The following is a 10,000-nucleotide window of genomic DNA, read 5'->3' as shown; positions in this document are numbered from 1 at the left end:
AGCTAAATGTTTGTTTACGTGATTAACAACCTGAGAAAACTAAGGTAACATTAGCTTCGTTGTTAGCATGCTAGTAGTCTTCCGGACAGTTAGCTCATGGTAGCTACCTTCCAATGGGTGTGTATGCCAGATTATAACAATGTCACATATGTTTTCGTGTAGATATACTTGTCTTGGTGCTACTTAGTTTAATTCAGACTTTATCATTGAAATTGAAATTGGTGTTTCTGTCTGTAGATAGTTTTAGCTAACAATCGCAGCACATGTTGGTTAGCTTTTAGCCGATGTCCATTCACTTATTACCCATTAGTTGCATTCATAGGTGATATAGCAAACTTTTATTTGAACTAAGTAAATGAACATAAACTAAAAGTTTGTTTTCTTATGGTTTTTTTATAGGTTCTTCATCTACAGTGGATGTGGAATATTTATGAGTTTAAATCTTGTTTGTTCATGTTTTATCAATAATAAAAGGAATTCCTATACATTGTGATGAATTTCTCTTCAATTTTTAATAAAACAGTTAAATTAATACAGTAGCCTAATCTTAAAATAAAGAAAAAACAATATATACAGAACTTAGTTCATATTTTAATGAACTTTTTAACATGCATTTTAACCTAGGCCTATACTAGGCCTAGTTATTTTATACAACTGCAACTAATGAAACAATAATTTAAGTGAACTAAAGATTTTGAGTAGCCTCAGAGAATGTCTATAGGAAGAGAATTGGCACTGTCTGGTTACTTCCCGTTTCTGGACTGGTTGCAGTTCCTCCTCAGATTCCACTTGAGGGCGGTCGCAGGCGAGTGCAGAATGCATGGAGGTCTATGGAGCTTTATCCCTCAATATCCACTTTTCTCTGGATATAATTTTTTGAGTAGTAATTTGAATGTTGCATTCGCTAGGAGAGGCAAAGAAAATACACACTGTTGATTGTTATATTTTTTGAAGTCACGTAAGTCTTCTAAGCCTTTCAAATATGTCAATGACGTCATTCGCACAATGCTAGCGTGATATGGGCAACAACGACCCAACCTGTAAGAAATGAAAAGGACATAAGTACTCATTCATTCAACTTTAGATCTAAAATCTATATTGAACCTGCATAAACTACAATAAAATCTACGATTCTTCTATGACAAGCAGGTGAAAGAGATACATTTAGCCGTCTAGCTCCATAGACCCCCATTCAACCTGCACTCGCCCGCGATCACCCCCAGTGGAATTCTAATGGAACTGCAACCAATGTCGATACAATGAGGCTTAATAGGAAGTGCCAAAGTAGACGGGCTCTGGTAGCCTAAATACTACTAATGTAAGCTTAATTTGTCTACAGCATCAACATAAGGTTGTTAGTTGACACAACTAAACCTGTTTAGTTTTATGTTTGTAAAAACTAGAATGGTTTGAGGCAATCGGTTTCCACGCAATTTTCTAGTAATGACAACTAGTTTGGGTTAAGTATACTGAACACTACACTGCCATGGAATATCTATCTCAACAGCCCCACCCACTGTGTACAGATAGATACTAACTACTAGGATGCTCTGATTTTTTCTCTCTCTCTTACACACACACACACACATACACACACAACACGTATACACACTTTGTCATGTGTGTCTTTGCATATTCTGTGTTTGTGTCTGTGTGTCTAGATGTGAATCTGTGTGCATTTGTCTCCGTGCATATGTGTGTGTGTGTGTGTGTGTGTGTGTGTGTCAGAGAAGATAATTCACATTTCACAACTTTATAGTACACCTTTTCTTTCTTTATTGTTCAGAGAGAGAGTGCAGTATAAATGTGAATGAGAGTGGACACCAGAGTCCACAGATGGCTCTTCTGTCCACATGACCATATTACGCCCGTACACACATACCATATGGAAGTTCCTGCACTGGCATGTAGTAAGTCAGAGAGTTGACATTAAAGTACTTGTTTATAAATCACTAAATGGAATGGGACATAATTACCTATTATGCTTCCAGCCCTCTCAGATCATTGGCGTAATATGTTGGTGAAACCTGCTGACTGTTCTGTCTCAGACTTTAAATTATCCGGCACACACAGAACATTACCCCACAACTGGCCCAGTGACTGGGCCTTAAAGCACAACACTTCAATCCCTTTTCAATGATGCCAGATCAGTGGAGACGTTTCATTAGTTTTGTCAGCATTCATATGTGAAATTGGAGATTACAAATTTGAGTTTGTACATTAGAGACAGAGTAAAAAACATTAAGTTCTTAAAACTTTTTCATTACTTTTAATCTCCCTGAAATTATGCAATCTGCCTTCAAGCAGATTTACTCTAAGAGAGCTCTAATGAGGGAGACTCCTTTTTTATTTTTATTTTATTTCACATCAGTATGCTGATGGGCGGTGGGCAGCTTTTGGAAGGATTTGAAATGGAAAATCAATTGTGCTTTGATTGAGCATAACTGAGGAGCTAATTCATTAATTGAAGTATACAAACAGTATACAAAGAGTATACAATAATACAGTACAAAAGCATTGTTGCAACTACGCCAGGGGGATGTACATTACACAATAATAATAATGACATCATAAAAACACATTGTAAAGCACAGAAAGTGTTCGTGTTTGGACAGCCTTATTACTGTTAGAAATTGTTATATATTGTTTAACGTCTACTAAATTCTGTAAAATTGGGTTTTTTATTCTGAAATTTAGACTTCTGAATGTAGTATTTTGTCAATATTATTTATAAATGAATCAAGTAGAAATGAGAGGCAAGATTTCTGCTTTCATAAAAACCAAACAAGACATTCTCCCATTTCAAACTAAAGTCTGAATGAATGGAATCAATGATAAGACAAGTAAGCTTACTCCACAAAAGTTTTGAATAAGGGCAAAGCCAAAATAAATGAATAATGGTTTCTCTCTCAACCCCACAAAAAGAACAATTGACATTGATGTCTTTTTTACATTTCTGCAAATAAAAATGGGTAGGATAAAATATATGTAGCATTTTGAAAGATATTTCTTTATCTTTGTTGGCAAAAAAGATTTTTTGTGGAAAAAGCCAAACTTTTTCCCAACAGATGTCCCCCACACAATTGGACCAGTGTGATAATGAACAAGGAGTAGTAACAATGTCTTTTTTACATTTCTGCAAATAAAAATGGGTAGGATAAAATATATGTAGCATTTTGAAAGATATTTCTTTATCTTTGTTGGCAAAAAAGATTTTTTGTGGAAAAAGCCAAACTTTTTCCCAACAGATGTCCCCCACACAATTGGACCAGTGTGATAATGAACAAGGAGCAGTAACAAGGTCTTGTTGGAAAAGTATACAAATAGTTCTGTTTATCTTCCTTTGTGGGGAAAGACAATTCTTTCCAATACTTGTGTCACACACACTGGCCAATGTAGGGAGAAATTGACTCACCACCATTCCCCACTCCAAAGAGTGAAATAATACCCGATGGTATTGCATCAAATGCAATTGAGAATTCCTTTAAAGGAATGGGTATTCCATATATGTGTAAAAATTCTGAGTATGAATATAGTTGGCCATGCTGGTTAAACAATTGATAAATCAAAATAATATTATTATCAAACCATGTTTTAAAGAAAATAGATCTATTTTTGTAAAGGACAACTCTTTTGTAAAGAACAAAGTCTATAACTTTGAACTTTTTTTGTTTTCCGTGTTGATGACGCCATGAGGAACATCGGTGCGCATTTACGCATCACACCGCCAGGTGGCCGCCCGTCACATCAAGACAAGTCGCGTCGCGTGGATAGCGCATGTAAAAACGCTCTGCACTGTACCGAAGAATAGAATCCTAAAACAAAGCGAAGTTAGGGAAGAGAGGAGGGGTTACGCACGACGGACGTCAGCTTTGGTGTGCAGCGGCGCAGAGCTGTCACAGCAGTCAGTGTGATGAAGATTGGCAGGCAGGTAAGCTGTCACTCACTCTTCCCGCTCTACGTTTCTCTCTCTCTCCTGTCCATCTCCCGCGATTTCTCCCTTTTAGATGAGTGCCCATGCTTTCTGTGGCAGGACAAGGACAAGAGAGAGAGAGAGAGAACCTGATTGTGTGTCTGTGCGCGCGCGTGTGTATGTGTGTGTGTGCGTGTGTTTGTTTGTGTAGATGCGCGTGCGCATGTGTATGTGTGTGTTTGCTAAAGAGAGAGAGGTACATGGGAGGGTGAAGATGGGGAGAATGGCGGCGGGAGTGGGTATTCGTTTGTCTGCGGTAGCGCGCTATTGACTGAAAGATAAGAGGATTTCCAAAACGAGATTGTAATGATTGCAAGATCGAACGATTTAAAGACTGATAATGTACTGGATGTTGTATAAAACGGAGTGTTTTTAAGCCATGGAGTACCATGGGCTGATGTTGGAGTTCAGTCGAGTGGCTACTTTCAAGAATATCAATATCAACAGAAACTTGACCAATGTTCTGTGATTTGCTTTAGCCTACTGCAACCACATGCCATTTATTATTATTATTATAATATAATTATAATTTTAAAATTATTATTATTACCAATAGTTGGCGGATGCACATTATTTATCTTGAACACTGACACATGTTATACAACTTTTGACGTGTGAGTGTCTGGATGTTTTATCTTGCTGTTGGAAGAGACTCATCAATAACTGTTCTGCAGGTGTGCTAGTTGTGGGGTTAGCTTGGTATAAATTTACATCTAAATCAATGTCACCTAAGGATTTAATGTGTTCAAAAGTGAAACACTTCTGTTGTTAAATATTCCCAGTTAGATATTTTACTTAAGTTTTTCTGGCCAGGCATGTGCACCCATATTTCATGTAGTAGAAGGTGACAGACATGCAACACTGGTGTGAGTGTTTAGGAGAAGCTGAAGCATACTGGCTCCTGTAATGTCCTGAGAGAGCTGTATTTCAGCTATCTGTAAGTTGGCTGCTGCATGCAGACATCCTGAGAAGCCAGGCAGAAAAGGAGTGAACGAGTAACTGACTGGTTTAGCCATTAGACAGCCAGACGAGTAACTGACTGGTTTAGCCATTAGACAGCCAGACGTGTTACAATTGATGATGCAGATCGAGCTCATCTCCTTTCAACATGATCGATTTCCCTGTGAATTGTTATGGAAACCAAGAGCTGTGTTGAACTGATATTGACTGGCACTGAGGTTCTCTGCTTCAGTCCGCTGTTGTAAATTAAACGTCACTCTTGCCTGTGCATGATGATGTTTGCAGAAACTTTTTAAACAGTTTAACATATGGTTCGCAGGAAGACATGCTGATCACGTCTGTCAGATGGCAAATTTCTTAAAATTAGTATTCAGTGATGCAGCCTCTTAACACTATAACACATAGAAGGGTGTGATTCCATAAAGACCTGTATCAGTGTGTGATTCCATAAAGACCTGTATCTATCGGTCACCTCTAAAGGTTTTGCTTGGCAGGACAGCTTTTGGCTGTGTGATGGGGTTTGACTGTGGCTGCAGAGGGTGGATGTTGTTATATTTTATTTCTTTTGGAAACGTATTTTGCCATATGTGTTTAGATAAGCATCAGTCTGAGAGTTTGATTTTGTTTCTGTGTGTGTAGGAGAGAGACGCAGGAGGAGGCAACTGTGTTTTATGTTAATGCATAATATGTGTGTCATACAGTATGTAAGTGTGTGTGTATGGTTTCTATATGTATAGAGAATATACATGTGTTGTTTCTATGCATGTGAGAAAGTGGAAGCACTCTTATTCTTTTGCATTCCCTTGAACACTTAATCACACTTAATGTGTGCGTGTGTGTGTGTGTGTGTGTGTGTGTGTGTGTGTGTGTGTGTGAAGTGTGTGTGCACTTGTATGTTGTGTGTGTGTGTCGCGTGTGTGTGTGTGTGTGTGTGTGTGTGTGTGTGCACTTGTATGTTTTTGTGTGTGTGTGTGTGTGTGTGTGTGTGTGTGTGTGTGTGTGTGTGCACTTGTATGTTTTGTGTGTGTGTGTGTGTGTGTGTGTGTGTGTGTGTGTGTGTGTGTGTGTGTGTGTGTGTGTGTGTGTGCACTTGTATGTTTGTGTGTGTGTGTGTGTGTGTGTGTGTGTGTGTGCGTGCGTGTGTGTGTGTGTGCACTTGTATGTTTGTGTGTGTGTGTGTGTGTGTGTGTGAGTGTGTGTGTGTGTGTGTATGTTCTGCTCTAGGAATGTAAAGAATGTCCTTTGAGAGACTAACCAAACACTTCAATGGAAGCCTCCAGATCTGCTGTCCTCCTCACTCACTGGTATAAGCATCGCCTCATTCTCCTGGTCTTCCCAACCTATGCCCTTCCACTCCTCCCTCCTCTCCTCACTCTATACTTCTGCCCTCCTCTCCTCACTCCATACTTCTGCCCTCCTCTCCTCTCCTCACTCCATACTTCTGCCCTCCTCTCCTCACTCCTCCATACTTCTGCCCTCCTCTCCTCACTCACTCCATACTTCTGCCCTCCTCTCCTCACTCCTCCATACTTCTGCCCTCCTCTCCTCACTCCTCCATACTTCTGCCCCTCCTCTCCTCACTCCATACTTCTGCCCTTCTCAGGCCATCACTCTGAAACTCAGCGTCAGATTTGGGTTAAGGGTCAGGGCTCTGAACTCACCTGCTGTGAGTGTGTCTGAACAGATGCCCAGTGTCTGAAAGCTTATTCTCATTACCAAGACAGTGCAGTGGAGGGATGCACAGATTGTGACATTCTGGGACGATACCAATACTGACGCTTAAAATAGCAATTTAGTGGATAACTGATGCCAATACCAATATTTTTTTAATTGTTAGTTTATTTTGTTGTTTTTGTTGTTAATTATACCTTTTAGTGGCAGAAAAACGAAAAATACACATTATAAAAAATAACTGAACCAACATCTTCAAGTCATTCAGCCCTTCATAACTCTATGTCTGAATGTGCCAGTATGCGCACAACACAACATTTAGTGCAGAACAACAAGTGCAGAATGTATGCAACATAACATTAGCCACTGTGATTATTTGCAGATTGCCAAAACCAGTCAACAAGGTTGAAATCAGCTGATACCAATGTTAGGCTGATATATCGGTGCATCTCTAGTACAGAGTTCTCATTAGTCTGAGAAATGCTGATCACAAAACCATGTGTGTGGGTTCTTGATGAGTGTTTGTGTGTGTGTATAACAGACCTAGTCATTCTGTGGAGGAGCCCTCCTCTCCTCTCCTGCAGGGCAGAACAGAGCTGATATGGGGGAACTCAGCAGGAGAGTAGGAGACTGCAGATTCCCTTTCTGTTTTCAGTGAGTGGTCAGGAGTGATCAAGGCACTGCCTAATAATAAAACAACCTCAGTCTTACTCGCAGGAATACATGAATAAATGATTTTGTCATCAAAGCTGCATCACTTATTTATGGAGGGCAGTTTTCTGCGGCTCAGCTCGTCCATCTTCTCGGCGCTGTGGTTTTCGGCACTGGTCCGACCACACGCTCGTCTCCACAGATGTCTGGCTCTCTGTGTTTCTTTTGCCCAAACACCACTTCACACACCACTCTCCAGTACTCGTTCTCTCTCTCTCTCTCTCACTCACACACACACACACACACACACACACACACAAACAAATACAGCTGTGCTGGCAGAGGTTGCTGGAAGGCTAGGAATCCTGAGTCTGGGCTGTCTGTAGTCTGGTGTGTGTGTGTGTGTGTGTGACGTGTGTGTGTGTGTGTGTGTGTGTACCAGAGCCCTACTGGAGGGACAGGGGCAACAGAGACAGACAGGTGTCGTGGTTGAAAATCATAAAACAGGCATAAAACAAGTAGAAAATTGAGCCCCAGACTTCAAGAAAAATCATCAATAACTTTTCAAGTAGGCAGAATTTGATGCAAAAATGTTTTTTTTAATCAACTAAATATCAACAGCATTAAACCATGACTGTATCTCGAGAAGGCACTCCCGAACAATAGTTTAACATACTTATACCCCTCCAAAATGCTGACAGCTGACACAACACTTGGTTACCCCGAACCCACAGGTGGCGTTATGAAAGGATCGTTGTTTGGTCTTATCTTCGCATGTCAGCAATGTTGCTGCCAAGGGTACAAACTTTTCCCCTTAAGTTTACACAAAGTTCAGTACACAGTGATCACAGGCCATACATCGTTCATGGGTTAAATATCGTTCACACTCTTGCACTCCTACTGGTTGTTTTGAGTAGAGCGCGTCTCTGTTTACACTTTATCTTGCACCTGCAAAGCCGACTTTGCTTTTTTCAAACGGGCCTCGCTAAGTCAGCATGAGACACAGAGCGACAAAAAGAGACATTGGGATACAGAGTGCACATTCTGGTAGGATGGCTTCATTATGTTATTAGTATTAGTTAAACTTGTCATTCAAAAAGTTATAAAAGGTTATTATATTAGAATAATGTCAGTGTATTACTTGATTGTCATTGAGGTTATATAAATACATGTTTTACTGTTTCAAACTTTTTGTCTCATCGTGACACAGGGTCTTTAGAGACAGATGGGTATTGGAGACAGACAGGAGCATTAGTGGTAGACGAGTGGGGTATACTACGAAGCACGTTAGACATATCTAGGCTATGTAGACATATCGAGGCTTGACAAAGCCTTGACTCAGGGGTATACGTTAAGTGATACTACGATTGCAGTTATGTGATATATTTGTCAAACTAGGCTTTCAGCTCAGATCTGTCTTGGCGTTTTTCGGTGTTGGGATGACTTTGGCCAATCGTTAAAGCGTGGAGACGACAAGACCGCCTCTATTTAAAAAACAATTACTTCGCATTCATGAGCTTATAGCTTAATCCCACACTGCAGTCATTTTTTTGAGTCTAACCTATAACATCAAATAAATCAATTGTCATCAGTTGTTGTATGGTACAACGTCCATAGTGGGATATTTGCACGCACAGCACTATTAAAGCGCATTCAAGATCCAAAATGTTAGTAGAGGCGGAGCTCCACCTGTAAGATATATGACAGAACCCTACACGTGAGATAACTTCGTTTTTTAAGACAATTGATTGGTCAGTGTAGATTACACGATTTGAGCTATAACTTAGCACATAACCTCCTCCCGACCAGTTTTGGTTGACAGCATAAGATACCATGGTGATATAGTGACACTAAAACAGATCCACTTTCGTGTCACAGCATACCCTGGCTTTGAGCGCAACATACCTTGCTAACCCACTAATCGAGATTCGTAGTATACCCCGGATGGGGGTTCCGTATACATCAGGATGGGGGTTCCGTCCCTCTCTATTCCTGCTTGTGTGGCAGTGGCTGACCCCTAGATGCATGCTGCTCAGCGCTCCGGTGTCAGACACCGTGGGCAGCCGTGGCCTACTGGTTAGCACTTCGGACTTGTAACCGGAGGGTTGCCGGTTTGAACCCCGACCAGTAGGCACGGTTGAAGTGCCCTTGAGCAAGGCACCTAACCTCTCACTGCTCCCCGAGCGCCGCTGTTGATGCAGGCAGCTCACTGCGCCGGGATTAGTGTGTGCTTCACCTCACTGTGTGTACACTGTGTGCTGTGTGCTGTGTGTTTCACTAATTCACGGATTGGGATAAATGCAGAGACCAAATTTCCCTCACGGGATCAAAAGAGTATTTATACTTATACTTATACCTGCAGTACAGGGGGACCACCACAGAGGACAGCAGATACGGAACTAACATCTGTTAACATTAACACAACATAAACCCAACATTAACACAACATAAACCCAACATTAACACAACAGTAACACATCATAAACACAACATTAACACATCATAAACACAACATTAACACAACATTAACACATCATATAAACACAACACTAACATAACACACCTCAGCACTTACATTAACACACCACAGAGAGGCGATAGCAGCAGATACGGAACTATCACAACATAAACACAATATTAACATAACATTACAGAGGGCAGTAGAAATAGAAAGACTAGCACAACATTAAGGCAACATAAACACAACATTAGCACAATAATATTACTGTTACATTAACACAACGC

The 10,000-nt window shown here is 40.5% G+C and overlaps 1 protein-coding gene across 1 annotated transcript in view; it reads left to right on the top strand.

Annotated features, from left to right (window-relative positions):
* The first annotated feature begins 3,736 nt into the window (after nt 1-3,736).
* Nucleotides 3,737-10,000, top strand: part of LOC125309990 (homeobox protein PKNOX2-like) — an 18,276-nt gene continuing 12,012 nt past the window's right edge. Inside the window, exon 1 of the mRNA XM_048267141.1 lies at nt 3,737-3,931. The gene's annotated coding sequence lies outside the window, so the exon portion shown is untranslated. The remainder of the gene's footprint in view (nt 3,932-10,000) is intronic.

The sequence above is a fragment of the Alosa alosa genome, chromosome 16 (genome assembly GCF_017589495.1).
Source record: "Alosa alosa isolate M-15738 ecotype Scorff River chromosome 16, AALO_Geno_1.1, whole genome shotgun sequence".
Taxonomy (NCBI): Eukaryota; Metazoa; Chordata; class Actinopteri; order Clupeiformes; family Clupeidae; genus Alosa; species Alosa alosa.
The sequence above is the reverse complement of the archived record's forward strand: the minus strand, read 5'-3'. Positions and strand labels throughout refer to the sequence as shown.